Source organism: Cuculus canorus, chromosome 10 (assembly GCF_017976375.1).
Source record: "Cuculus canorus isolate bCucCan1 chromosome 10, bCucCan1.pri, whole genome shotgun sequence".
Lineage (NCBI taxonomy): Eukaryota > Metazoa > Chordata > Aves > Cuculiformes > Cuculidae > Cuculus > Cuculus canorus.
Window position 1 is genome coordinate 18192982 of NC_071410.1, and position 25479 is coordinate 18218460.

Below are 25479 nucleotides of genomic sequence, written 5' to 3' on the forward strand. Positions count from 1 at the left end.
CAAAGTAAGATGAAATTCTGAATTGCAAATACAGTAAAGCACAAATTTAATTGTTTCTCATCTAGAGAAGTTATCTCATAGTAGGCAACTGATGTATCTGATGTGAATGCGGAGAAGACTTTGAAGTCTGAGGCAGGTAAAAAACGAGTCACAGGCAAACAGAACTGCAATGTGCCTTTGCTCAAGTTTGTTGTCCTAAAAGCAGTGAAGCCACGCAGCTGGACAGTTAGGTTTGTGTGTATGGCCTAAGCACGTTGCTGAAGCACAAGTATTGTCAGTGGAGGGCCACCAACACTGTGCAAGTGTATGAAGTTGGGATTTCCGTTTTGGCTGTCATGTGCTGGCTCCTTTGCTTGCTGCAGGACCCAAATGGGAGCACAGGGTGCCTCTAAACCAAACCCAGGACTACTCCAAACTCAAACTGGCTTCTGAGCATCCAGAAATGTGTTTTGGATTATGTTAGCAGTCGTTGCTCTGCCTCTAAGCTGTAAGAAGATGCAGTGCTAAAGCTGAGCTGCTTGCGTAGCTTCCTGGTGGATCAGAGAAAAGTGATGTAAAGCAGCAATTGCCTGTTTTTCTTCCTAGTGAATTCCCAGCAGTATTGTTAGGGTGTTTCCCAGGAGGTTTTGCATAGCTTGAATAGCATCAAGTAGCCAGGATAAACCATGGAGAGACTCCTTGAGGTAAGAAGCAAGCCACAACACAAGAGTATGCTTTTAAGTTAGTTGTGTGTGTAGGTAGTATTACCAAGATAAAATGAAAGCCTGTGTTATGAACAGACACAACCTATTTGCTGAATCTTACTCGCTCATGGTGGGATGCGAATTAGAACCCAATAAAGCTGCATACAAAATATATACTTGTTATATTTTGTGGCTAAATGTGACTGTTGCAAAAAAAAAAACCAAGCCTAGAAATAATGCAAATGACTGCAGCGCCGTGGTTTTCGCCTCCTCCCCTCCTTTGTAAATCTCCGCAGCATTGTCTGATTACGCATGAATGATGCAGATTTTTGCAAGGATCGCCTTCTCGCTGTTACTCATGTTTTCCAGGCAGGGGTGCAGACCTCCGACAGCTCCAGTAATGAGGCAAAGAAAGGAGTGAGCTTGTTGACCGCAAAAAGACTATGGATTTTGGAAATCCAGTACTACAAAAAACAAACATTCCACCATGTTTTCTAACAGATCATTCTTGTCTGGCTCTGGCAAACAAGACTCGTGACAGCATGGCTTGTTTTGTCACTCTTATGCCCCTGTGTTTCTGGGTTCCTTTGGAGAGATAACAGATTTCACCTCCTTAGCTCTTCTCTTACTGTTTACAGTGAAAAAGATTGGTGTGTGGCTGCTACCTCTCCAGGATTTTTTCCCCTCTTCATCAAAAGCAACAAAACAAGCTATCTGTATTCAACATGGCCAGGAGCAGTAATGCTCCATGAACATGCATGTCTGCGCTTAAAAGCATTTTTCCACCTGAATTTAGATGCTTATTAGTCCTATGTCTAAAATGTCCTTTTGTTTCCACATGGTTTGTTTTAAGTAATGCGATGTTCAGGTCTGTGTGCTCGGCATAGCAAATCTGGTCGGTACAGCATGGCCAGAGCGATGCTCGGATTTATGGCTTGTAAAGCAAAATGGGTGAAACACCTCAACCCGAGACCGCAGGAGCTGTGCTCCTGAGGACCAGCAGCCGATTGCTTGAATGACAGAATTTCCAGGTATTTTTTGAAGCTTTGCCTATTAATAATTTTAACACCTGGCTATTGCAGTGACAAAATAATTTAAAGGCATCTCGAGGTTCCTTCTCTCACTAAATTTTACATCCTTTGGAGTCATGCGGTCTGCCTAGATTATATTGGCATGAGTTCTGACAACTTTTCCAGCCATGAATCTTTGGCAGTTCTGCTTTTACATTTTTATTGCTTTCGTTGAGAGCGTTTTGGTGGCAGGGACCGTTGCTAGTTAGAAACATTATGGAAGAGACATTAGAAGACAAAGCTGTCACAGAAAACTCACAGTATGATGAAGGTAATAGATTCAGAACATATGTGGGCTGAAGGAATGGGGCTTGTTTAGCCTGGAGAAGAGGAAGCTGAAGGGAGACCTCACTGCTCTCTCCATCTCCTGAAAGGCAGTAGTAGCAAAGTGAGTGCTGGTCTCTTCTCCCAAGTTACAGGTGACAGGACGAAAGGAAATGGCCTCAAGCTGCACCAGGGGATGTTTAGATTGGATATTAAAAAACGATTTCTTTACCCAAAGAGTGGTGAAGCACTGACAGAGGCTGTCCAGGCAGTGGTGGAGTCTCCATCCCTGGAGGGGTTAAAAAAACGTGTACCTGTGGCACTTTTTGGTGTTGGGCTGATGGTTGGACTGGATGAACTTAGAAGTCTTTTCCAACCTTAATGTTCTGTGATTCTGTAACAGCCAGATGGAATAAAAAGTGAAAAGCTTAAATACTCATGGCTGATGTTATACAAAATTTAAACATGAAAGACTTTAAATTTGTTATCATCAAAGAAACAAGCTCCTCTTAGGCCAAAATATGTGAGCTCTCAAGATGGAGTCTCCCCGCATCGTCTACAGTCTGCTGTTAACTGCAGTAGGCACAGGAAGCGTTCCCACATAGAATGTGCAATCCAAAGTTATTCGGTTGCAATGGCAGTCGCTGGTGACTCGGCAGCCACATGCAGTGAGACCTCTCTCTTGTGAGACCTCATCTGCAGTATCGTGTGCAGTTCTGGAGTCCTCAACATAAGAAGGAAATGGAGCTGTTGGAACGGGTCCAGAGGAAGCTACAAAGATCATCAGAGGACTGGAGCACCTCCCATACGAAGACAGCCTGAGAGAGTTGAGGTTGTTCATCCTGGAGAAGAGAAGGCTCTGAGAAGACCTTATCATGACCTTCCAGTACCTGAAGGGGCTACAAGAAAGCTGGAGAGGGACTGTTTCCAAAGGCTTGTGGTGATAGGATGAGGGGAATGGGTATAAACTGGAGAGGGGCAGATTTTGACTGGACATAAGGAGGAATTTCTTCACCATGAGAGTGGTGAGGCCCTGGCCCAGGTTGCCCAGAGAAGCTGTGGCTGCCCCATCCCTGGAGGTGTTCAAGGCCAGGTTGGATGGGCCTTGGGCAGCCTGAGCCAGTGGGAGGTGTCCCTGCCCATGGCAGGGGGGCGGGCATTAAGGTCCCCTCCAACCCAAAGCATTATATGCTTCCTTGTGTTCCCCTTGGTGCCTGCTGGCTTGGTGTGCCTCACAGCCCCACGCTGTTTTACAAAGGACTTTTTGGCTTTTATCCCCCAGGTGTCTGTGTGTCCCAGGCCCGCTGCAGAGCAGCTGCCTCCATGGATGAGAAGCTGGACATGAGCTGGCAATGTGCACTTGCTGCCTAGAAAGTGAACCATGTCCCGGGCTGCATCCAAGGCAGTGGGACCACCAGGGCGAGGGCAGGGATTGTGCCCCTCGGCTCTGCTGTGGTGAGACCCCACCTGGAGCCCTGTGTCCAGCTCCGGAGTCCTCAGCACAGGACGGACATGGAGCTGTTGGAGGGAGCCCTGAGGCGGCCATGGAGATGATCCGAGGGCTGGAGAACCTCCCATCCGAGGACAGGCTGAGGGATTTGGGACTGTTCAGGCTGGAGAAGACTCCGCGGAGACGTTATTGCAGCCCTCCAGTGCCTACGGTGGGCTGATAAGAGAGATGGGGAAAAACATTTTAGCAGACCTGTCGCAACGGGACAAAGGGTGGTGGTTTAAAACTAAAAGAAGGGAAGTTTAGATGAGATCTTAGGAAGAAACGTTGTGCTGTGGGGGTACGCTGCTCGCCCGCCCCGCCCCGCGCTATCCGCGGCGGCTGAGGGGCCTCCGGCCGCGATGCGGCGGGCGGGGCCGCTGCCAGGCCCGGGGCGGGGCCCGGCGGCTCCGCGGCTCCTCCCGGCGGCTCCGCGGCTCCTCCCGGCGGCAGGACTACAGCTCCCGGCCGGCGCTGCCCGCCGGGGGATGCCGGGGGCCGTAGTCGCCGCCGCCTGCTGAAAGTTAATCGTGCGGTGGGGGAAGGCGCTGCCCGGCGCTGCCCTGGCCATGCCGGCTTTGTCCCCGCCGAGGGGAGCGCAGCGACATGGGTGAGCGGGGAGAGGGGGGGACCGCGGGGAACGACCCCCGCCTAAACCCTGGGGACAGACCCACACCCCCCCTAAACCCTGGGGACAGACCCACCCCCCCAAACGCTGGGGACGGACCCACCCCCGCCTAAAGCCTGGGGAACCCCAACCCACCCACCAACTCCATCTGGAGGATTCCAACCCTCCTTCCACACCCAGCTTGGGGACCCTAACCCACCCACCACCTCCAGCCTGGGGACTCTGCCCTAACCCACCCACCACCTCCAGCCTGGGGACTCTGCCCTGTACCCCCCGCCTCGCTCTGGGGGGACCCTGACCCTCCCTCCACCTCCAGCCTGGGGGAACTCTGACCCGCAACCCCTGCCCCAGCCTGGGTTGCCCCTGACCCTCCTTCCACCCTCATTTGGGGGACCCTAACCCATACCCCCCATCTCTAGCCTGGGGGGACCCCAATCTGTACCCCTTGCCTCCATCTGGTGGACCCTGACCCTCCCTCCACCTCCATTTGGGAGAACCCTACTGACACCCTGCCCCAGCCTGGGGGACCCTGACCCACCCATCACCTCCATCTGGGAGACTTGGACCATCCTTCCACCGTCATTTGGGGGACCCTGAGCCACACTCCCCATCTCCATCCTGGAGTGACCTCAACCTGTACCCCCTGCCTCCATCTGGGGGACCCCAACCCACCCACCACCTCCGGCTGGGGAGACCCTGACTCACAACCTTGTGTCCAGCTTTGGGGGACCCTGACCCACCCCCCACCTCCATCTGGGGGACCCTGACCCTCAGTCCCCATCTCCGGCCTGGAGAGACCCCCACCCCCAGTCTCCAGCCTGGGGGGACCCTGACCTGCATTCCTCTCCAGCCGGGGGGGGACACCGACCCTGACCCACTTCCAGCCTGGGTGACCCTGACCTGCCTCCCATCTCCAACCTGGAGGATCCCCAACCCACACCCGACGCTGCCCCCTCATCACCTCCACCCTCCCTCACAAGGCAAAACCCAAACTGCTTTTTAAGTTCTACAGCATAATTGCAGGCGATAAGAACCACCTCTGAATGTGGCTCCCATCTTTTATCATGTGGCAAAATGATAGTATATGTGGCCAGCAGGAGCAGGGAAGAGATTGTACCCTTGTGCTTAGCATTGGTGAGGCTGCACCTCAAATCATGGGTTCAGTTTTGAGCCTCTCAGTACAAGAAAGACATTGAGGTCCTGGAACGTGTCAAGAGAAGGGTAACAAAGCTGATGAAGGTGCTAGAGAACTGTGGTTGTTTAGCTTGGAGATAAGAAGGCTGAGGGGAGACCTTATCACTGTCTACAAGCACCTGAAAGGAGATTGTAGTGAGGTGGGTGCTGTTCTCTTCTCCCAAGCGATATGTGATAGGGTGAGAGGAAATGGTCTTAAGTTGCACCAAGGGACGTTCAGATTGGACATTAGGAAGAATTTCTTCACCGAAAGAGTTAATGGAACGGCTACCCAGGGATACAGTTGAGTCACCATCCCTGGAGGTATTTAAAAGATGGGTAGGTGAAGTGCTTAGGGATATGGACAGCTATGGTTGGACTTGATGACCTCGAAGGTCTTTTCCAACCTAGCGATTCTATGATAAAACACAGCAAAATCATGGTTCCATTTGGGGAAAATACTGAAGTCTTTTCCACCTCCTCTTTCCACACCAGCTGTGTCAGGGTAGTAGAGGTCTGCGGATGTTTACTGTTACTATAGACTGAGCCTTGGAAGGCTATGTGATGTGTATTTTAGTTTTAAGCAGAACATCATATACAGGGAACTCCTTTAATATCCTGCTTATATGCAGTTGGTCATGATCCATTCTTGCCATGCTTCCTGTTACTTTCCACATTTGTCTCCCCTCAGAGCCCAGGAATGGGCTCCTGTATCTCCCTGCTGCAGGGACCATCACCTTCCCAGGGTGTGGGGCAGCTCTGTGGCTCAGCCTACAGCCCCCCAGGACCACTCCCCAGATCTTGGGGTCACCAAGGCAGCCTTGGTGCTCTCAGGGACTGCTCATCACGGGCAAGTGGCAAGGAGAGAGTGTGGGGACTCAGATATGGTGGAGGCTCAGGCACAGGATTTAGTAGTGGACAGGTGCAGTTGGACTCATAGAACCATAGAATGGCTTAGGTTGGAAGGGATCTGAAGGCCCATCCAATTCCAACCCTCCTGCCATGGACAGGGACACCTCCCACTGGATCCAGTTGCTCCAAGCCCCATCCAGCCTGGCCTTGAACACCTCCAGGGAGAGGGCTTCTGCAGGACTCAATGATCTTAAAGGTTTTTTCCAACCAAACTATTCTATGATTCCATGACTGTTTGGTGTGTGTGGTGAGGAGTTGTTGTGAAGCAGGCAGCAGAGCTGTCCCATCCCTTCCCAGGTCCAGGCAGTGCAAGGGGGTGTTTGCTACCTACAGCCCTGCAGAGCAGGTCCAGGGCCTCTGTCCCTCGATAGATGCTCTGCCCTTCACTTCCTTCTGGAGTCCCATCCCTCCCAGCCCCGAACACCCACGGGAGCTGATCCGCCTCTGCCCAAACTCAGAATTAAGCAAAAGTGACCCCAAATCCTCCTGCGCTGATTTCTGAGAGAACAAAATGCCAGCCTGTGGGTGATAATCCCCAAAACCTAAAAGCTTTGGATTTGCATCCTTGCTTGGAGAGAGTGGGAATCCCAGCATCCCTCAAGGCTCCAGGTTTATCATTGCTGCTGCCACTCTGTGGGCTGCCCTCTGGTTGGAAGATTCCACCTTTAGTTAACAGAGAAATACTCACCACAAGATTTACCATGTGTTCGAAGCAGCAGTGCAGATCCCATCTCTCTCAATTCCAGGGTACTTTTTGAGGAAGATGAGGGTTGGAAGGTCAGATCTTTAGTGTGGAGGAGCTGTGGTGGACACAGGGACTCGAGTGATCTTCAACACCCATGGCTTTCACTTGTTGCTGTAAATAGCCAAGAACTACCTGAATCACCAGCTTATAGTAGGACAGCCCAGCACTTCCATAGTGCAGGCTCCTGGCGGACTGTTCTGGCTTCTCACGATATCCAGACCAGACTCGGGCCCTCATCATCCTTGCTTGGAGTCTCCCATCGTGAGATGCATAAAGAAGATCTTCATTCAATTTTCAGGTTAAAATGTTCAGTGTCACCTCATAAATGATCGTCAGTTCAGCCCTAAGGCAGTATATAATAGCAAATTCCATTTTAGTTCACTTTTCATTTTTATTCCGCTTTTTAATGATAATTTTTCATTAAGCTTCTAATCCTGTCCTAGCGCTTCTCATCAGTAAGGCTCAAGGTGCTTTACAAAAGAGGTAAAAATATGATTATTCCAGTTATCCTTATTAAGGTTTAGGTTTGGGGCAGCTTTTGCAGATAATTAATATAGGTCATAAATAATTAAGAGTACAATCTAATTAAAAGAAATCCCCAGTTGTAAACCAAAAAGCCAATCTTCGAAGGGGCAGCCTTGTAACCTAATCTCCCTGATCAGAACAGTATCCCATTAACCTGCAAATCTTCCCTCTCCTGACCTGTTTGCCCCAACAGCAGGTACTTCCATGTAACTGCGTGGGACCGAAGGGAGGGAGGAAGTTGGAGAGTTTCAGCGACCAGAAGGAGTTGGGAGAGTGTTCTCCTGTTGAAATCTCTTATCTGAATAAAGGCCTCATGTCCATACACTTACCAAAATGTACAGCCTGAACTGCGCAAGGTTAAGCAGAGAACTAGGTTAGGTTTTTTTAGCTGAAATAGTTATTAGAAATTAGAAGCACTGCCCAGACTGGAGTCCAGAGATACAAAAAAGGTTATGGCCTGGATCCAGTTCATACATGACCTAAATAGAATTTTGACCCTGAAATTTGCTCTGAACTCCTTGTCAGATTTCATCCAAGTCGGACGTGAACTTTCACGTTTGGGTGCTTAAGCTCTAGATCTAGTTAAACCGAGTCTGTGTGTCCTGACACCTGCGTGTCCCCACTGGAGGTCGACTATCTCAGAACCGCTGTTTGTCTGCAGAATTCAGCAGCAAGGATGAAGTCCTTGTTCTCATTCCAAATACCTGGTGTCACGTTACTTATTCTGAGGGAATGTTTTTGCTCCGATTAGTGGTTACACAGTGTTCAGCAATGACCTAATTGCAACGTTCTCATTAGGCGGAGAAATTTCTGAGTTTGCCTTTATAGTTTACCTTCTCGGTAAGTAAATCATTGCTCCGTCAGTACTGTCGCTGTAGCCCAGTGTTTTGTGAGGGATCATAAGGCTGATGGAGGCACTCTGAAGCATGTGTATCTACACCAGCTCCTAACATTTTACCCTTGTCATGTCTAACTTAGCTCAGAGCGAGTGTAGACCATCTTGTCAATGAAAATGCCTGAATCTGATGAGGTATAGCAGCTTTCTTCTCACTAAAGGAACTGCACCTGCATTAGTTTGCTGTTGGGTAATTCCCTTGAAGGTTGGCTATACACAGCATACAAATAAAGCTGAAAAAGGCCGGGCTGCCTTTATGACTGTCTTGTGATGAGGCTTAATCTTGGCCAGTGTCACTTTCAAAATGTAATCAAAGAGATGTTGATTGCAAGTTACGTTAAGATGAGTCCCTAAGTCCCTTAGGGTCTTGCAGGGACTAACATCTTGATCTATCCGTGCCATAATTTCTTAATTTAAACTGTAATTCAGTCTCGTATCTTGGAAGGTTTGACTAGTAAAGTATGACCGGAGCTCCAAGTAGTGCTGGTGGTATTGGAAATGTACTACAAATGACAGAAATAAGGAAATGGGGAATGCAAACATTTTAAGCAGCAGAAAGAGGGAGGGTGAGAACAGAAGGAAAAAAGAGGGAGGGACAAAAGAAGGAAAAATATAGAAAAAAATGCAGGATGAAAACTACACCACCACTGTTTCATGGTTGGTGTGGTGTGGGTGAGGCTTTGCAACTGAACCAAGTCTCCCTAAGAACATTGTCATATGGCAGTTAAGGAGAGAAGAGAGTTCCTGGAGAAGTGCATAGTGAAGCCTTTGGTAGAGTGCTCACGTCTTTCCCTTACGCAGGAGACATTTCCATTTCCTTTTATTTACCAGCGTTTGGAAGGCGGGAGGAGATGAGGCACTGTTGGGTTCCCTTATTAACTTAATCTGTGGGAAGCCCTACATAAATCATTGAATTTCCTATTCTTGATAGAAGGAGATATTTGTAGAGCGAAGTCAAACAGAAGATGGAGGTTCCTGCACAGGGAGGCTTTGACACTGTTCCAGTCCTGTGCTTGTGACTCTTACGCGTGCGTTTCTTTGAAGTCTGAAGCTTAGGAGTCTGCATTAATGATCAAGGGACAGAGCTGAATACAGAATTTGTATGGTATGAAGGTAAAGGTGTGGGTATGAATGTGGGAAAAGAACATTTAAGAGCAGTCTGGCATGTACAGGTAAGAATATTTTAGCACAGTAATCATCTTAATTTCCTATGGTTACTTGAGTTCTCAAGACTTTTAGCATCTTCTCATTCCTTGTAGCTCAGTGAGCTCTGCCTGCGTCCTGTCATGTCCAAAATATTAACTTCTTTGAAAAGTAGAAAATTTCAGGTTTGAAACATTTTGTCCTTGTGGACAACGGGAAATTTGCTGTGATCTCTTAGGCAGGAATCTCAGTTCCTTGAGCAGTGTTTGAAAGTGCTGTGCTAGGCATTTGGCTGTCACTCTGTCCCACTCAACCAAGTATCGGTGACCCCCGAATGCTTAAAAAGTTCCTTGGGACTCTGCAGATGAGAAGCTGTTCTGAAGCTGAGATTTGTCAGGAGCAGAATGCGTTAGGACAATTATTTCTGACTTCGATTTATGATTATGTTAAAACTGACTTATTTATACCGTGTTTGTTCCTTTTAGGGTTTTTAGCTATTTGTCTACTGTTCTTCCTTTTTCATAAAGTAAAATAGTCAAAATAAGATGCTGTGTATCTTGGCACACTTAATATACAGTTATCTACTGACTGGAACAGTGAAATAGACCTTGGGTTTCAATTTCTGGCTCACAATTTTATCTGCTTTTTCCAGAACTCCACCCTAATTGCTGCTTTTTCTTGATTGAAAAGCAAATCAGTTCTGAGTCCCAGGATTACCAAAATTCAGATTTTTTTGAAGAAGCAGAGGTCAGATTTTCATGACTCCACCTATATCTAGGGACCTTCTGAAGCAGATCCTAAGGGGATATTTATGTCCTACCAGACATGGAGCTGCTTTCAGAGTACTGGTCCTAGGCACCAAGGGGGTTGCAGTCCTACTTGGGATGTCTCCTGTGTGATGGAGGAATGCAGACCTGCTACAGGGCTTTGGGAGCACTGGGCCCTCACCGTATCACTCTTGCTCCCACATCAGTTAATTCAGCTGTGGCTGCATGCTCCACCTGATGCGAGGGTTGACTCCTCAAGTGGAAAAAATGGAGATTTCAAGGCTTGTCCCATGAATGACTGTGACCCTTTTCTCTAACCTAATGTTGCTGCTGTAAACTGAGTCTCGCCAGCACCCTGACCACTTTGAAGCCGCCCTTGTTAAGGAGTTGCTGAGTGTCTTGCAGGCATTGAAAGGGAGGGAGAGCACAGAGAAAGCACAGAGCTTGGCAGCCAGTCTCCAGTATTGCCTTTTCTCCGGCTCAAACGGATATGGCTGCATTATGGAGCCTCATGTGTTTGGATTTTTTAATGTATTCAATACCATACTGTAAATGAATATTTACGAAGGTATCAGAGGTCTTTGGATCAGAGATGTCATATAAAGCTCTGATCTAAAGCCCACTGTAGCCCAGCAGAAAAAAAAACATCTCTGACATTGTTCTCCTCTCTTGCCACCAGAGAATTAAAAGACAAATTATTTAAAGCAGTTCAACATGTACTGAGCTTTAGTTTGTTAGCTAAGAAAAAGTATAATGTCTTTCCGCTACTATGTTCAAAACTGAAGAACAAAAAGCTACCTTGAAAAATGGCTATTGGGAAAGCAGACCAGCAAAAGCCAAGAAACTTGAGCCCTTTGCTAATGAATGCTCTGTCCTTAACTCACATTGTCTCTTTTGTTTCCCACACTTTCTGAGCTGCACATGGATTCAATTTGCCAGTCTTTAACCCTTCTTCCTGATGCCTGAGCTGTGCCTAGTTTGGAAACTGGGACAGCTGTCACTTAGGTACTTGGCTTTGGTTTCGGTTTTTTTTTCGCTCCTGTTCTGTTTTTCCTGTGCAATCCCTGGCTCCGATGCGGTAAAGGAATCCACTAGAGGTGTGGGCAAGGCTTGGGTGCATGCTGGGAAGAGGGAGTCAAAGCTTTGCCATCTTTCTGGCAAAGGGGGTAACAGAGAGAGGGCTGGGAGCAGGTTTGCTTTGATTAGGACATGGTAGCACTGCCACTCTGACTGTGGGAGGGAAAGATGTTGGTGCTATACTAGGGCTTTTTTAAGAAGAGCTGTTCTTCTTGGCATAGCTCTAAAATTGATAGAAAGTCAGAGTGGAGCCAAGGGATTTGGCGTTGTGGGAATTTATCACACCAGCTTGTCTTAGTGCTGCAGCACAGCAGAAGTGCTTTCTGCAGAGAGGCATTCAACATCAGATGGTTATTTCTGACAGTGGAATTTATTCTAGTGAACGCTGGTTGCCCATAGCAAATACAGTTCTTAGTAATGACAGTATTGTTTCCCCAAACATAACTAGCTCCTGGAGTCGCTGTTTGCTAGGTTGATAGAGATCTAATTAATCATCTATTTAAGACAAAAAATGGCATTCCTTGTGAAAAACATAACGCATTTTCATTTCTCGTTTTTTCTCTAGATAACTGTTGAACATAGATCACCAGCAGAGAGTGCTGGTGCTCTTCCAGGATGTGGCAAAAGCTTCTGTAATTGATTGTAAAATCTAATCAGATTTTGTTCCACAATTCTATTTTTAGTTTTTAATTTCTTTGAAAATGGAATGTTAATCATTTATCTGTAACTTGATATCTTGCTGTCTCTAATTATTAATCTTCTTGTAGCTTACTATAGGAGAAAGATTGTTTTTTAGAGGCACAACTATATGCTCAGAAAAATGATGATAGCTGCTTTCGGAAGCAATTATTTAACAGAATGTCATATATTTTGTTCCAATGCATTTGATCTTTTTTGTACATACCATTATTTCTCCTTTTATTTATCTTCTTTAATTTCATGTTCAAATAATCTGTTTACTGTTCAGTACAGCTCCTCTGTAGTGGGGAAGATTTCTCCTACAATTAGCAGAGCTCTAGCGTCCATATGGCGTTCATTGTTTCACTTAGACCATACTTCCAACCTTCCTAGGCAATGGACAGTTGCTTCCAGCCAAAGATGACTTTTGCTTGGGCGTTTTTCCTTTCTCAGTTCTAAGGCTGTAAAAGCTTTAAATCAAGAAGCACCCTTTTTACCCATCCCCGTGGTATTTATCAGTACGGTTGCACTGCTATAAGTCCTGGAGACTTTGATGAAGTCAGGATTTTTGATTTTGAATCAGCTGTGATTTTCCTCTTAATTGTTATGGTCGTTGAAATATCAGAATTATCAAATCTGTTTTTTGCTGTAGAACCTGCTGCACATTTTGCTCCCTTGTGGTTTCATACATTCTTTAGGCATTGAGAGTGAACTTAGACTGTGCTGAAGTGCAGGGCCTCGGTGCCTTACTCTTACAGTTCACTCTGATCCAAATGCACTGAAAGTTGAGGGAATCTCTTAATTCATTTCAGCAGATTTTGAAGAGACATCTCTTTTTAAAGAGGCATGAGAGGCAAGAGTGCTGAGAAACAAGGGAGATGGTAAACTTTTGTACATTGAGTTTGTTAACATACAATAGACATCAATTACAGGCTTACAGATCCTTCTTTGGGAGGAACAATGTCTTGTAAGGAAATCCCTTTGTCCAGACTAACACTGCAGTTCTTATTTTGCCAAAAGTATGTTCAGATCTAGGGGACTGAGGTGTGAAAGCTTTTAGAGCAAAGCTGAAACATTCCCTTTGTTTTTCTATAGTTGGCAGTTGTTTATCGCTCTTCTGGTTACACAGCTTTCCTCTCAAATTCTGTGTGAGAAGGGGCCAAGGTTCAGCAGTTAGAAGAATTCTCTTTACAGGTGGTACCCGATCAATCAGCTTGTGGGTGACAGATCACTGGTGACCTCTATATTGCGTTTCACCATGGTAAGCCATTCCTTTTCTCCCCCTTTCTGTGCAGGCCCTTTCTTCACCCAAGGAACCATGCTGAACTTGAGTGACACTACATTAGAGGTACCATCCAGACTGACAGACTCTAAAAAATCTTCACACGCAATAGCATAGAGAACCTGAGATGGGCAGGAGCCATGTTACAGTGTAAATCACAATACAGACAGGAGGGAGGTGAAGTTGGCTCTGTAAAAGTCTCTGTAGGGGTTACTTCCCTCCTAGAAGTTACGTGGTTGCTAAAGTTTTATTATATAGAATTGGTGGAGTAATAAAGTTGTGTAGAAAGACGCAGCAATTACTTAATGAAGGACAGAGGAACACAGAGTGCATTCCTGCTCTTGTGTTTTGAAAAGTAGAGTTTTTCTAGTGGTTCTGAGCATGTCAAGTTTCATGGTAGGAATTTCTGGTGTTGTGGGTCTGTAAATACCTGTCGTTACCATCTGTTGGTGAATGATAACTGGTTTCACATACAATTCATGCCTCAGTCTCCTGTCCATCAGATTGATTTTGTTTCTCTTCAGAAATTGTAGCTGGTCTCCAACTGTACCCAGTGGCAGGACCTGAGGGAGCCTTTCAGAGTTTGTTACAGCAGGGGCTGGACATAGCATCAAATCCTCCGAACACAACTTGAAAAAGGCCCTGACCATGCTGAAAGCCCTCGTGCTCTCTTCCCAGTTGGCACAACGGCAGCAAAAGCTGCAGGGCAGTATTTGGGCTGTATATCCAGGTGTGGCAGTAAGGCAGGTCCTGTGGCCTCTTGGAGAGTCTCGAAGTCTAGACTGAACTCCCAGCATGACTTTGGACAAATCACTTAACCCTCCTGTACCTTGTTGCCTTTTCCTCACATTTCTCATGATTCTTACAGAGTTTTGAAATCTTCTCATCTTGTTTTGATCTGTATCCCCTAAAGTATTGGTTGACTTACTGCCTTTTCTTCAATATATATGTATCTGTCAAACTATTTGGCTTCTGTGGCAAGATAGATAAGTAATGTCCCTTATCAGAATTGTGTGTTCCTTGCTCCTTCTCACGTAGTAAACGTGGGCTCATCTGCTCTTCTTAGTCTTTTTCACTATTGCATGCATTGCCGTGTTTACTATAGGGCTGCTATTTCATTTACAGACTAGACAAGAATCCCCAGCTTTGGTGGTGGTGGGGATGTAATGTCTGGTCCCGAGAGCTAAACGGCACTTCTGAGCACTGCCAACAGTTTAGTTTTATGTGCAAGAAGAAAAGCTCTGTTAAACTGGCCCGAGATCAGAGACTCATGGAAATTAATTTACACCCCTCTCAGCTGCACTGAATGGATGCAGGGCAGAGCGGTGATTTCTCTCTGTACATGAGGGATAGTATCAGCAGCTTCCTGAGCTCCAGCTGCAGCGGACAAAGGACAGCAGAGTTACAGTGATTCCCGGAGGGAGGAACTTTAAGATGGAGGAATTTCAAAGAATGTGGAGGACAACCTCTTAAAAAATTGTAGGTGGAGCAATTCCAGGTCATCCAAACATTTCATAAGCCCAAAATTTATTTTCCTACTTTGAACTAGTTCCCATTGTGGCATTTATCTTTGTGCTTTTTAACACATCTACTCTGACCTTTGTATCATTGCATAAATTGGCCCCAGTATGCTGGAACAGTTGTTAGAAACCTCTTTCTTGTGTTGTTTCCTGAATTCCCACATTGTGGCGTGATGTGTGTATGGAAACTGCTCGCTTCCTCCCCTGGCAGCTGTTCAGATGTGTGCTGGAGCTCCTGAGGACCAGGCTGGGCAGGGAGCTGGGTGAAGGGAGGATGCAAAGGGAGAATATTTTAAGGAAGAGAATGTGGATTTCACGCATCTTTGTTATTTTCCCATTCTGATAAAGCTGCTGTCTCCAATTGTGTGGGTAAAACCTGAGCGTGCTCTGAGGAATAAACAGCAGCAGTTGAGTTGAGGTTAATGTGCCTGGGGCAAGGCTAGCTGTTCTTCAGTGCCTTCGCTAAGGAATGTTTTTACTTTCCTGATGACTCTACCTTCTCTCTACTCCCCACTATTATCCTTTGGCATGTGGGAGGGAGACAGGATGTGTGACTGAAGAATCGTTCCTAGCTCTGTATTTCCCTTATAACTCCACCCCACACCATCTAGCAAGTGGGTGCTTCATTAGCTTGGTCTGCGTTGTCTTGTCTTCTTTTTTTTGCGTTTGCAAACTGCAAGGTTATAGGATGTTAATGAACTGTTTACATGTGTTTCTACATTTGTTCCCCTGAAAGGTTCCAATGACTGAATTTCAGTTATGATGGAAAAAATAGATGTTTATATATATACTGCATTTGGGATTTCTGAAATTTGACTTCTGATTTTCTTCTTTGCTGACTCTTGAGAAGAATGTGGGAAAGGGTTTGTTTGCTTAAAGCAATAAAAAGGTAAACAGCTGAATCCTGTTATGAAGAGCCCTAGTGAACTCTAGCAGGCCAAGGATTTGACCCATGGACAGTTTTTGCGCATTTAGTGCTTTTGGAAGCTGGTGTCATCTTACGACTAAACCTTACCAAACTGAGATTATTTGCATGCTCCGGCCTTAGTGTTTTAAATCAGTGCCTCACAATTTTTGGTTTGCGTTGTCTTGAAATTACAAGTTAGTGAACAGGAGCCAAATAGAAGCTGTCACTCGGAGATGGCCCACTGCTTTTAGGGACAGGAATGACCTCACTGGGGAGGATTCAGTTGCATTGTATGCAAAAGCCAGAGGAGGAGGTGGGTTGTAAGAAAGGCAAGGTACCATTGTTTGTTTGTTTGTACACAAATACATCGCTGTTGGAGGACCAGTTTGTTATTCTGGGCCACACAGTGGATTTGTCCTAATTATAAGCATTGGGCTAGGAGAAGTTCAAGTTGCTTAAGCCTTGTCAGAAAAAGAGCTTTGCCGGTCTGATACAGAGGCTAATTCCATGGCAGAGATGACTGCATTATTGCCATGGTCAAGTGCTATTAGATCTCCAAAACAGGAGGCTGGCTTAAGCCTTTCTTTTTGTCGACATTTTGGGTTCCTTTCACTGGCAGCCTTTGAATAGTTGAGACACACACAAAGGTGACACGTTCATGTTTTTCTTTAAAGGTTGTTATGTGTTTAAAGCCAATTGCCTTTTAAGTAGGAAGTTCTACAGCCTGATTCCAGGTGATAAGAACCACCTCTGAATGTGGCTCCCATCTTTTATCATGCGGTAAAATGATAAAATACAGCGAAATCATGGTTGCATTTGGGGAAAATACCAAAGTCTCCTCTACCTCCTCTTTCCACACCAGCTGTGTCAGGGTAGTAGAGGTCTGCGGATGTTTACTGTTACTATAGACTGAGCCTTGGAAGGCTACGTGATGTATATTTCAGTTTTAAACAGAACATTGTATACAGGGAACTCCTTTAATATCCTGCTTATATGCAGTTGGTCATGATCCATTCTTGCCACGCTTTCTGTTACTTTCCACATTTGGCAGGCAAGAGGTGAGTGAGCAGGGTCCTTGGTGAGTGTCCATTGGCATGGCCATCAGCAACAGGTTTGCCAGTGACCCCAAGCTGTGTGGTGCAGTCGACACGCTGCTGGGAAGGGGTGCCATCCAGAGGGACCCGGGCAGGCTGGAGAGGTGGAGCTGTACCAGCCTCTTGAGGTTCAACAAGGCCGATGGAAAGGTCCTGCACCTGAGTAGAGGCAATCCCAAACACACATACAGGCTGGGCAGAGAATGGATTGAGAGCAGCCCTGAGAAGGACTTGGGGTGCTGGTGCAAGCTCAACATGAGCCGCCAATGTGCGCTTGGAGCCCAGAAACCAACCGTGTCCCAGGCTGCACCCAAAGCAGTGGGAGCAGCAGGTGAGGGAGGGGATTCTGCTCCACTCTGGTGAGACCCCACAGGAGCCCCGCATTCAGCTCTGCAGTCCTCAGCAGAGGAAGGAGCGGGAGCTGTGGCTGCCCACGGCAGGGATGGGACTGGACGGGCTGTCCTTCCACTCCGAAGCATCTGGTGGCTTCGCGGCCCCGCTGCGGCGCTCCCGCACACAATAGCGGGGCGGGGCGGTCCCTCCCCCTCCTCTCCTCCCTCCTTCTCCCCTTCCCTCCGTCCCTCCCCGCTCCTCTCCCCGCCCGCAGCCGCAGCCCCGCGCCGGGAGGAGGCGCCGAGCCGCGATGCCGCCCGGGGCCGCTGACACCGAGCCGCCCTGCCCTTCCCCGCCTCCCTCCTGCCTCCCGGACACCGTCTGCCCGTTCCTCCCCGGCTCTGATGGATTTTTCCCCCCTCCTGCCTTCACCGCCGCTCTGAAAGTCTATTTGTAATAAAAGAGCGGAGCCGCGTTTTACGGATGTCGCGTTTCCCCCGTCTGCGGAGCCCGGTTCGTTTCTGCGGTTAAAAAAGTTGACTCCCCTCCCTCTGGTTTTATTGACACTGAGGATGAAGGAGGATTTGCAAGTGAAAGCGCCGTGAAACACAGCATCTTTTCGCGAGGGCGCTGCGGCTCGCCTGTTGAGCCTCGGATTCCAGCCTTTGCCCCTGCTGAACCCACCGCTCTGCCCTTTACTCTCCGAGGTAAAAAACCAACCGGCAGCAGCAAAAACCCGAGGGGAAAAAATAATCCGTTTGGCAGCAGGGAAGCTCGGTGGGCTGCCTCGACGAGAGCTACAAGTGTCCTGAAAAGAAGAAACCCCTTTTGTCTGCGGCGGATCTGTAGGTAAGAGACTCTGTTCCTTCTTGCAGCCTAAACGTGGGAGATGGAGTGATTCTCTCTGTCAGCTTTTTGCCCATCGCTTCTCTCTCCTGTAAAGATTGCTCTTCATCTTGCAGAACTCTTGGAAAAAACACCTGGCGACCCATTTCACCGCCAAAATTAGTCGTGGTGTGCTTATGGGATAAGGTAAAATTCCCTGGAAGCTGCTGAAGCGGGTTGGTGTCAGGCTGCGTTTGAAAGCAGCCGCCTTTCTTCTGGTGCTCTTTTCTTTGGAGAAAATAATCGCAGTCATTGTGTTTATAATCCACGTGTCAAGATTGTCTTTGCTCGTCATGCTTCGCGGAGTTGCATGTATGTGCGTTTACGTGTGCAAACAGGGCTTCCGCAGTCGGTGGAGATTTCTTGTTTCAGACTGGAATTTGTTTTACGTGAAGTGCTTTACTACTGTGTCACAAGGTGTAAATGTGTTGAACCCGTAATTAACACGCCTTAGCAGATTATTGAACGCGGCTAGCAACATGCTTGGCAATCTACAGTGAGGATGAGGATGCGTTTTCTTTGTTTTGAGATTCTTTTCTAAAAGTAAGGCTGAAAACACAGCAGGGACGTGCACATAATAACTGGATGGAGGCCCAGGCTCTGTGCAGGGAAACATATTTTGCAGCATACTCCTTTCTCCAGGGGCCAAGTGCTGATGTGTGCTGGTTTACAAGTGGTAATACTGCTGTGAATTTCTGCTTTTCCTCCTGCCCCAGCTCCTTGCCCACATACTCACTTCCCCACAGCCGAAATTGCATCGCTACCAGTCAGTCCTTTGTGCAAGGGAAGGACCTGTGGAATTTTGTGTGGCTGGCAGGTCTTTGCAGGGAGGATTGTATTGTTCTCTGTGGAAACATACAGCATCCCCCAGCAGGAGGATCTGGCTGTTTATGTGGTGAAACCAGCCTTGACATCGCGCTCTTCCCTGCTGCGTGGGTTTTTCCTGTAAATGATACAGGAAATGCTAAATATTGGTCTGTTGTGGTCCCTGTTGCTCTTTCTTCCCCCTCCCCCCCCGCCCTTCCTCTCTCCTGGAAGGAATTCTGTTTAGAGGAAAAAGTGGAAAAGGTGTCTCATTTCTTCCTTAGAGGAGGGGGCAGCAAGACAGCGTGCCCTTAGCTGATGGACTCTTGGAGAACTGAGGGCGCCTCAGTGTCTGCTGAGGAGTAACAGCCAGTGGGACACCCCCAGAGACCGGGATCCGTTCCTGGGGAGAGGATGTGGCGTAGGTTTTGGCTGCTGTCTGACTGTTTTCTGCTACCCTTGACTTTTTCTGAGGACATAGCCTTTCTGCCAGGTCGTGGTGGGAACACAAGAACCATCTTCTTAAGCTTGTCCTATACCCTTGTGCTTCTCCTCCGTAAGTGATGGGCAACGTCACGTCTGTTTTTCAGATCCCTGCCATCAAGACCATGACCCTGTTAAATCTTTGGGTCAGACTTTCACCAGGGTTGACTCAGTGACTGCTCCTCCTAGGAGTAGGGTCATGAGCTGACCCTGGAAATATTTGTCCCATGATTGAAGCTGTATGTTCATCTGGGGTGCTTGGTCTCCCTCTTTTTTTCTCAAGTATACTTATTTGCAAAATAACCCCTGTCCTTAAAACATTCCTGGGAGCCACAAACATAACACAGAATGATTTGTTTGTGCTCTACTTTTGAAGAAAGGGTAGGATTTCCAAGAGGAGAGAAAGGGGCACCTTGTCTTCCCCCAAGCTTGTAGCCTTTCTGGTTCTGGAGGTGTTTTGCAGGCAGCACTGCCTGTCCTGGAGCGAAGGCTGGAGGCAGACAAGAGGCTGGGCAGTGCAGAGTAGGGCACTGCAGAAGAGGCCGTATTGTGGGACATGGGATTGCGGTGATGCTGGCACCTCATAATTTTGACATTGCTTGGCATGACACATTTAAATTGTGATGGCTGGTTGATATACTGATAGCATGGCTCATCGTCCCACCTGTGTATGGTGACACATAACATCAGATTGTGCCATAAAGATGGGAGAATCCAAGTATTGCTCTTTCCTGAAGCATGCTTGAGCAACTTTGGACGAACGTATGCTTTGTAGCACAGAATGCCAGGGCCGGGCCGCAGGGTTTTCATATGCCTATGATACAGAGGTATAAAAATTCTCTGTAGTCTGTAATACAGCTCAAAGGGCAGCTGATTTAGACATGCTTGAGTGTTAAGGTCAGGAGATCACATTCCATAGGTTACTACATGAAAGTGCTTGAAGAGGGTATAGCATAAATATTTGATTCATATAGAAGGGATTGGTGCAAAATCTTTTGTCCCTTCTCCAAAGATGTTGGCAAAGCACCCTTAGGAGGAAAAAAGCACTGAACACCAGAAAACTTTTAACTTCTTTGTGCTGGAGGAAGTAGGACCATGACATAATGTATTATTGTGGAGTTCCACTAAAAGTCTTCTCAGGGGATACACCATCTTCAAGAACAGCTAAGAGAACCAATGGTTTTAGATGCAAAAATGACTCATAATGCATGGGCTCTTGAAGCTGGGTTTAACATTGTATGCAAACATTGCCAGCTGGTGGGGATCTTTCTGGATAAATAAGAACTATATTTGTACAAGAAGGCTTGAATGATGTATTTCAGATGCATCCTGATTAGCATAAGCCATTCACTTTGCAAAAGAATAGCAAGAATCTCAGAAGTGTAGATAATTTAATAGTTCTCTCGTTCTCTTTATCCTGTCTTTCATCAGCAGACTGACAAATCTTTTTGTTTATTTAGAAATAAAATTGCATTCCTTTACTGTCATGTTTTCCTGACCATGACAGTGAAATTGAGAATTTGCACCTCCCAGGTTCTCAAACATAAACACTTCTCTCTCTTCTATCCTTTCCTTTGTCTGTGTACATGTGTAATGTGTCTGTGTACATGTGTAATGTGATTTTTTTTGCGGGGAGGGGTGTTGGTGGTGTTCTTTTTTGATGGAACAACTTGCACCATTTAACTCCACAAGCACCCGGCACAATGGTGTCTTGATCCATGGCTAGTAACTCAGAGATACTACAGTGGATGGACAGCTAAAGTGAAATTTCAGCTCATTAAAGGCTTTATTTTCTTCAGCAAACGTTCAGCAAAACCTGAGGTAGGTTTAGGTGGTTGTTGTGTTAATGTGTATACAGAGATAAGTCTTCAACTCCAGAAATATCAACAGTCGAAGTGTATGTTAATGTCTAAATACTTTCAGCTGTGAATGAGTTTATCTGTTGGGGCAGAACTCTGTTTTGCATTTCTTGCTTCATTCTTACTGGCAGCTTTTAAAAAGCTGCAGAACTGTAACACAACAAAGACAAAGCCCAATATAATGAAGTTTTTACATATCAAGAGTTTGTATTGAACTAAAACCTGGCTTTTAGCACCTGTAAACGATGAGATTCTCAATTCAGTACAGAATATTATGTCTGTTATGTTCTGAATTAAAAGGAAACTATGACCTTGTTCTTGGCAAAAGGTTCTTGGGTTATTAGATGTTCCCACTTTGGGGTGAAGCGTAAATGCCATTCGAATAAAGTAAGATGCCTGTCTTCCCCCATCTAACTGTTGTTGCACATCCCATATTTCAAGGTATTTTCAGACACTCACTTTTGAAGAAGTCTTCTCGAAGGTTTCTTAATTGGACCGGAATCATGGCTTTTTTTTTTTCTCTTTGGGAGTGGAATGTCCTTGGTTGCCAATGTTTGCTGCTAGGTATCCCCCTTCCATGGAGACCAAATGTTTATAATGGTGTGAGAACAGCCATTCTTAGTGATTGGCAATAAGGTTGAAGGTTCTCTTTTCTCCTCTTCTATCCACTGAAATACAAGAGAGGACTTGGATCTCTTGGTTCTTCATAGAAGTGTTCCAAATTGCCTGTTGTGAGGGTTATAAAGTTTCAGGAAGCACTAAAGGATTTGTCAGAATGATTTAGTCTGTTGCATTGAATCTGGGCCACAACTGATTTCTGTAAGCTAGTTTTCTGCTTTCAGGAGTTCTTTGCTTGTCTTGCTTTCTGATGAGCAGTTGCTTTCTGGATTAGACTTTCATATACCTCTTGTCCCTGATCTTCTCTCTGTGTGTGCCTCGTATGTGGCATCATCATATTGTAGGATTTTGTTCACGGTCTTTATGAAAGAGCAGGCGCGAGTCCAGCCTGGCTGCAGGAGCTTCTCAGTTGCTAAACAGTTTTAGACAGGAGAAGAGTGTATTCCCAGACAGCTCTGGAATGCAGCGCTGGCCACAGGAAGAACTGCATACTGCAACCTCCACGCTACGGCCGGCCGTACCTTCAGCTTTTGCAAAGCTATTTGCTTCATGCTTTGAACAGGTCTGACACTGAAATTGTATCTATGCAAAAATACTGTACTGTATGGAGAACTCTGAAGTCAGCAAATATCCAAATCTCGCACATTGCTTGGCTCTCCAGAGTCGCCTTGAAATGTAATCTTCAAGACAGGAAAAAAAATCTCAACAACTTTTGGGAATAATAATGTAAAGGAGCTCCTAGGAGCAGTTAATTTTTAAATATGCGATATACTATTTGTAGTACTTGCCTGTTATGCCTGTAAGTGAAAGGAGTATTTCGCGGTTGATGAAATTTGTGTTTACCTAAACACTGGATGTAATTTTTAAAGTAAGGATGTATTTGAAACTTACCTGTGTGTAAATGGCCATTTTGGGTAAACCAGCTATTTGATGTAAACAGGAGGCTGGTGAATGAGGAGTGAATAGGTAAATGAATAGGGATGGAAAAGAAAAAGTCATGAACAAAACAAAAAACCGAACAAAACAAAAAGGCCGATGGAAACAGAGTTCTCAAAGCCCTGTCTTAGTAGAGCAGTGGTTATGTGAAGTGCTTAGCCTGAGTGAAGGAAGAACATGCGTTGGAGTGTCCTGTGGCGCCTGGGGATCACGAGTTGTGGTCATCCTTCATGATGGTGGTTTGATGTGTCATGCTTTGTTGTGAGCAGCTCCTGTATGATGAGGTTGGCTCTGGAAAAGTGCTCTCTCCTGTTTCTAATAGCTGAATCGTCTCATATTTTGCTGGCACGCAGTCTGCATTCTTGGTCCTGCAGAAGAGGTTCAGAGATAAATACTGCTATTCATACTTGTTTTTACTTTCTCATCCTCTCTCAGAATGACTCTTGTCTGGTTTGGTTGTGTCTAAGCTTAAAAATAACCTTTTATTATTTTTTTTTAAATACTAAATACTTGCAAATCTTTGGGAGTTTGGAGAGGTCTTTGGTCACTTTCCTTGCTAACTACTGTTGGACTCTGTAAGGTTCATTAGTATTAGATAGAATAGAACCAGGACTTGGTTTTAACCATAGAAAAGTTCACTGATCGAATACAATTAGTTTTTAAAGGCCTTGCTATTATTTGTATTAGCAAAGCATTACAGTGTCTAATTGTAGACAAAGATGATGTTGAGCAGTTCTCTTATATGAATGTCTGTGAATTAAGCCAATTTAAGTTTGTATTTAATGAATTAGTTAGCATTTTTAAGACCTTGTCTAAGAGTTGTATCGCAGTAATGTTTGCTTTAAAATGATTTGTGTCCCCACACAACTTGTTTTTAGAAGAATTACTTAATCTCTTGGGATTATTTACTGTAACCCTCGGGAAAGTAGTTCCACATTTCAGTGCCTTTGTTCACTGCAGGGCTGGGTGGACTTTTCCTGCGGTTCTTATTTGGGTAGTTCTATGTCCAGCTGAGACAAATGTGATTGCTTCATCCTAGGGCTAGCCCATGTGTTGTGGGGCTTGGGAACAACAGGGTGGGAAAATAGATCTTCCTAGTTTTCCCATTGTCTTTTTGAAAAGAAACAAGGCTGAAACCTTGTCCATATTTCTGGAGCCACAGAAGACAAAACCAGTGTGAGAGGTGCACGAGGAACTGGTGACCTGTACCTTACTGGAACCATCACACCCCAGTGCTGATATTTGTATCAGGTAAAAACAAATTTGAAACACTTTCTGCTGCAGAATAATAAAGATTGGGAGAGACTGAGAGCAATTATGTAGTCCCTTCCACCCTTCCTTTGGGAAAGAGCAAGGAGCCAGAGAGAGCAGGCAGAAGAGAGGACTCCAAAGGTATGTGAAAAAACAACTTTTGCTGTTGCGGAGTTGGGATCGGGCATGGGGCACTTGGATCTGTTTAATAAAAGGAAAAGTAATAAATAAATCGTAGCACCCGTGGGGGAAGAGTGGATTTACTGCCTGGCAAAAGCCCAGTGTGTTTCTGATCTGGGGAAGCAGGGATAGCCAGAGAAGATTTGTATGGGAGGCCACTGGCCCTGTCCCAACCTGGCACTTGGAAGAAGGAACAATCTCAAAAGGCTGAAATGGAGATCAGGGCCCAAGATGGTGCTTGTGGGAGGCAGGCGGCTCCAAGGGAGCACTTCAGCTGTGTGTTGCCATGCGAGACACAGGACAGCGGGTTTTCCAGCCTGAGTGAGGCCCTAGCAGTCGCATTCCTGAGGCAGCAGAGAGCTCAGTGCATTTCCTGCTGCAGGCACCGCTGGCTTTGACTACAGCTCTGAATGACAGCAGGGCCAAGGTTAATTGCTTTGGATTTGTGCTTAAGGAGCAGTGTGTTACCTGTGGTTTCTGCGCAGTGAGGTTCATTTTAGCACATCTTGATGCTTAAGTGGCATAAGGGTGTGTTATTAGCTGCTGACACTGCACTATCGAAACGTGAACTTGCAGATTTCCTTCATCAGGGAATATCATGTAGCTCTAACTTTTTGTTTCTGCAGCTGCTAGAGATGCCTCACTGAAGCATCTTCTCCAGATGTAGAAAATACTCCAAAAATTCCCCCGTCTTTTGCCTTCACAAGCTGTGGGCTGCCTACATCCTCAATCACAACCATTTGGATAGGATCTTTGCTTAAAATTTTTGCTGCTCCAGTTATTCTGCAAAATCTTTCTAGCAGTGATGAAGTTTATATTAGCGAGGAAGGAGTTTTGCTGGTATGGTTTACACAAGGTTTCTCAAGTAATATACCTAAACCCAATTATTTCCCAGTGTAACTGCATCTGGTTGCTGGAATAGTTACATTGGAAGAAATCAGTTCCCTGAGTGACATAGTTGTGGCAACAGCAACATAAACGCAGGCCAGGACTGAGCCAACCAACGCTGCACTAGAATGAACATGGTAATATCTTCCTCCCAGTGTGGTGGTGAGGCGTAATTAATCATCTTACAAGTAATTAAAGGTTTTTACAAGGTGCACATGGAAAACCCAGGCGGTTATGATAAAAGTGGTTTTGGTGTTATTATTTTATAATATCCCTGCTTTCTAAAAATTTGGTGGTCTGGATCTTCAGTTGGGTTTTACTTTTAAAAAAAACCAAAACCAACGCAGCTCCGTCTTTTTAATGAGTGCTGCCCATTGTGATCATGGAATT

The 25479-nt window shown here is 46.0% G+C and overlaps 1 protein-coding gene across 3 annotated transcripts in view; it reads left to right on the plus strand.

The window, feature by feature from the left end:
* The first annotated feature begins 3956 nt into the window (after positions 1-3956).
* Positions 3957-25479, plus strand: part of AMOT (angiomotin) — a 64723-nt gene continuing 43200 nt past the window's right edge. The window contains exon 1 of one of the 3 annotated variants that reach the window (XM_054075489.1): positions 3957-4116. The gene's annotated coding sequence lies outside the window, so the exon portion shown is untranslated. Of the gene's footprint in view, positions 4117-17457; positions 18035-25129; positions 25227-25479 lie in introns of those variants that run through there. The other 2 variants (XM_054075488.1, XM_054075490.1) reach the window with 2 other exon arrangements.